Here is a 5,038-nt window from a genome sequence, read left to right on the forward strand (position 1 = left end):
TGTCAAATTAATCAGCTCGACGAGATCTTTAACATGACAAAACACATCAGAATTGCATCTTGTTGAACTTCCAAGAAAAATAGTACTTTATGTGCTCAAACACGCAACTTTTTTGACTTTTCAAACTTTGAAGCTCGATAACATCGGCAAATGATGACCAAATTTGTTAAACAAAGTGTCAAATTAGACACCTCAACGAGATTTTGAAGATGTCACAACACATCAGAATTGCATCTTGTTGAACTTCCAAGAAAAATAGTACTTTATGTGCTCAAACACAAAACTTGTGTGAGTTTTCAAACTTTGAAGCTCGATAACATCGGCAAATGAGGACCAAATTTGTTAAACAGAGTGTCAAATTAATCAGCTCGACGAGATCTTTAACATGACCCAACACATCATGATTGCATCTTGTTGAACTTCCAAGAAAAATAGTAGTTTATGTGCTCAAACACACAACTTGTGTGACTTTTCAAACTTTGAAGCTCGATAACTTCGGCAAATGATGACCAAATTTGTTAAACAAAGTGTCAAATTAATCAGCTCGACGAGATCTTTAACATGACCCAACACATCATGATTGCATCTTGTTGAACTTCCAAGAAAAATAGTACTTTATGTGCTCAAACACCCAACTTGTGTGACTTTTCAAACTTTGAAGCTCGATAACTTCGGCATATGAGCACCAAATTCCTTAAACAAAGTGTCAAATTAATCAGCTCGACGAGATTTTGAAGATGTCACAACACATCAGAATTGCATCTTGTTGAACTTCCAAGAAAAATAGTACTTTATGTGCTCAAACACACAACTTGTGTGACTTTTCAAACTTTGAAGCTCGATAACATCGGCAAATGAGGACCAAATTTGTTAAACAAAGTGTCAAATTAATCAGCTCGACGAGATCTTTAACATGACACAACACATCAGAATTGCATCTTGTTGAACTTCCAAGAAAAATAGTACTTTATGTGCTCAAACACGCAACTTTTTTGACTTTTCAAAATTTGAAACTCGATAACTTCGGCAAATGAGGACCAAATTTGTTAAACAAAGTGTCAAATTAATCAGCTCGACGAGATCTTTAACATGACACAACACATCAGAATTGCATCTTGTTGAACTTCCAAGAAAAATAGTACTTTATGTGCTCAAACACGCAACTTTTTTGACTTTTCAAAATTTGAAACTCGATAACTTCGGCAAATGAGGACCAAATTTGTTAAACAAAGTGTCAAATTAATCAGCTCGACGAGATCTTTAACATGACACAACACATCAGAATTGCATCTTGTTGAACTTCCAAGAAAAATAGTACTTTATGTGCTCAAACACGCAACTTTTTTGACTTTTCAAAATTTGAAACTCGATAACTTCGGCAAATGATGACCAAATTTGTTAAACAAAGTGTCAAATTAATCAGCTCGACGAGATCTTTAACATGACACAACACATCAGAATTGCATCTTGTTGAACTTCCAAGAAAAATAGTACTTTATGTGCTCAAACACACAACTTGTGTGACTTTTCAAACTTTGAAGCTCGATAACATCGGCAAATGAGGACCAAATTTGTTAAACAAAGTGTCAAATTAATCAGCTCGACGAGATCTTTAACATGACACAACACATCAGAATTGCATCTTGTTGAACTTCCAAGAAAAATAGTACTTTATGTGCTCAAACACGCAACTTTTTTGACTTTTCAAAATTTGAAACTCGATAACTTCGGCAAATGAGGACCAAATTTGTTAAACAAAGTGTCAAATTAATCAGCTCGACGAGATCTTTAACATGACACAACACATCAGAATTGCATCTTGTTGAACTTCCAAGAAAAATAGTACTTTATGTGCTCAAACACGCAACTTTTTTGACTTTTCAAAATTTGAAACTCGATAACTTCGGCAAATGAGGACCAAATTTGTTAAACAAAGTGTCAAATTAATCAGCTCGACGAGATCTTTAACATGACACAACACATCAGAATTGCATCTTGTTGAACTTCCAAGAAAAATAGTACTTTATGTGCTCAAACACGCAACTTTTTTGACTTTTCAAAATTTGAAACTCGATAACTTCGGCAAATGAGGACCAAATTTGTTAAACAAAGTGTCAAATTAATCAGCTCGACGAGATCTTTAACATGACACAACACATCAGAATTGCATCTTGTTGAACTTCCATGAAAAATAGTACTTTATGTGCTCAAACACACAACTTGTGTTACTTTTCAAACTTTGAAGCTCGATAACATCGGCAAATGAGGACCAAATTTGTTAAACAGAGTGTCAAATTAATCAGCTCGACGAGATCTTTAACATGACACAACACATCAGAATTGCATCTTGTTGAACTTCCAAGAAAAATAGTACTTTATGTGCTCAAACACGCAACTTTTTTGACTTTTCAAAATTTGAAACTCGATAACTTCGGCAAATGAGGACCAAATTTGTTAAACAAAGTGTCAAATTAATCAGCTCGACGAGATCTTTACCATGACACAACACATCAGAATTGCATCTTGTTGAACTTCCAAGAAAAATAGTACTTTATGTGCTCAAACACACAACTTGTGTGACTTTTCAAACTTTGAAGCTCGATAACATCGGCAAATGAGGACCAAATTTGTTAAACAGAGTGTCAAATTAATCAGCTCTACGAGATCTTTAACATGACACAACACATCAGAATTGCATCTTGTTGAACTTCCAAGAAAAATAGTACTTTATGTGCTCAAACACGCAACTTTTTTGACTTTTCAAACTTTGAAGCTCGATAACATCGGCAAATGATGACCAAATTTGTTAAACAAAGTGTCAAATTAGACACCTCAACGAGATTTTGAAGATGTCACAACACATCAGAATTGCATCTTGTTGAACTTCCAAGAAAAATAGTACTTTATGTGCTCAAACACAAAACTTGTGTGAGTTTTCAAACTTTGAAGCTCGATAACATCGGCAAATTAGGACCAAATTTGTTAAACAGAGTGTCAAATTAATCAGCTCGACGAGATCTTTAACATGACCCAACACATCATGATTGCATCTTGTTGAACTTCCAAGAAAAATAGTACTTTATGTGCTCAAACACACAACTTGTGTGACTTTTCAAACTTTGAAGCTCGATAACATCGGCAAATGAGGACCAAATTTGTTAAACAAAGTGTCAAATTAATCAGCTCGACGAGATCTTTAACATGACCCAACACATCATGATTGCATCTTGTTGAACTTCCAAGAAAAATAGTACTTTATGTGCTCAAACACAAAACTTATGTGACTTTTCAAATTTTGAAACTCGATAACTTCGCCAAATGAGGACCAAATTTGTTAAACAAAGTGTCAAATTAGTCACCTCAACGAGATTTTGAAGATGTCACAACACATCAGAATTGCATCTTGTTGAACTTCCACGAAAAATAGTACTTTATGTGCTCAAACACACAACTTGTGTGACTTTTCAAACTTTGAAGCTCGATAACTTCGGCAAATGAGTACCAAATTCCTTAAACAAAGTGTCAAATTAATCAGCTCGACGAGATTTTAAAAATGTCACAACACATCAGAATTGCATCTTGTTGAACTTCCAAGAAAAATAGTACTTTATGTGCTCAAACACACAACTAGTGTGACTTTTCAAACTTTGAAGCTCGATAACTTCGGCAAATGAGTACCAAATTCCTTAAACAAAGTGTCAAATTAATCAGCTCGACGAGATTTTAAAAATGTCACAACACATCAGAATTGCATCTTGTTGAACTTCCAAGAAAAATAGTACTTTATGTGCTCAAACACACAACTTGTGTGACTTTTCAAACTTTGAAGCTCGATAACATCGGCAAATGAGGACCAAATTTGTTAAACAGAGTGTCAAATTAATCAGCTCGACGAGATCTTTAACATGACCCAACACATCATGATTGCATCTTGTTGAACTTCCAAGAAAAATAGTACTTTATGTGCTCAAACACACAACTTGTGTGACTTTTCAAACTTTGAAGCTCGATAACTTCGGCAAATGATGACCAAATTTGTTAAACAAAGTGTCAAATTAATCAGCTCGACGAGATCTTTAACATGACACAACACATCAGAATTGCATCTTGTTGAACTTCCAAGAAAAATAGTACTTTATGTGCTCAAACACACAACTTGTGTGACTTTTCAAACTTTGAAGCTCGATAACATCGGCAAATGAGCACCAAATTTGTTAAACAGAGTGTCTAATTAATCAGCTCGACGAGATTTTGAAGATGTCACAACACATCAGACTTGCATCTTGTTGAACTTCCAAGAAAAATAGTACTTTATGTGCTCAAACACACAACTTGTGTGACTTTTCAAACTTTGAAGCTCGATAACATCGGCAAATGAGCACCAAATTTGTTATACAGAGTGTCTAATTAATCAGCTCGACGAGATTTTGAAGATGTCACAACACATCAGAATTGCATCTCGTTGAACTTCCAACAAAAATAGTACTTTATGTGCTCAAACACACAACTGGTGTGACTTTTCAAACTTTGAAGCTCGATAACTTCGGCATATGAGCACCAAATTCCTTAAACAAAGTGTCAAATTAATCAGCTCGACGAGATTTTAAAAATGTCACAACACATCAGAATTGCATCTTGTTGAACTTCCAAGAAAAATAGTACTTTATGTGCTCAAACACACAACTTGTGTGACTTTTCAAACTTTGAAGCTCGATAACATCGGCAAATGAGGACCAAATTTGTTAAACAGAGTGTCTAATTAATCAGCTCGACGAGATTTTGAAGATGTCACAACACATCAGACTTGCATCTTGTTGAACTTCCAAGAAAAATAGTACTTTATGTGCTCAAACACACAACTTGTGTGACTTTTCAAACTTTGAAGCTCGATAACTTCGGCAAATGATGACCAAATTTGTTAAACAAAGTGTCAAATTAATCAGCTCGACGAGATCTTTAACATGACACAACACATCAGAATTGCATCTTGTTGAACTTCCAAGAAAAATAGTACTTTATGTGCTCAAACACACAACTT

This window comes from Euwallacea fornicatus, unplaced genomic scaffold (assembly GCF_040115645.1).
Source record: "Euwallacea fornicatus isolate EFF26 unplaced genomic scaffold, ASM4011564v1 scaffold_68, whole genome shotgun sequence".
Taxonomy (NCBI): domain Eukaryota; kingdom Metazoa; phylum Arthropoda; class Insecta; order Coleoptera; family Curculionidae; genus Euwallacea; species Euwallacea fornicatus.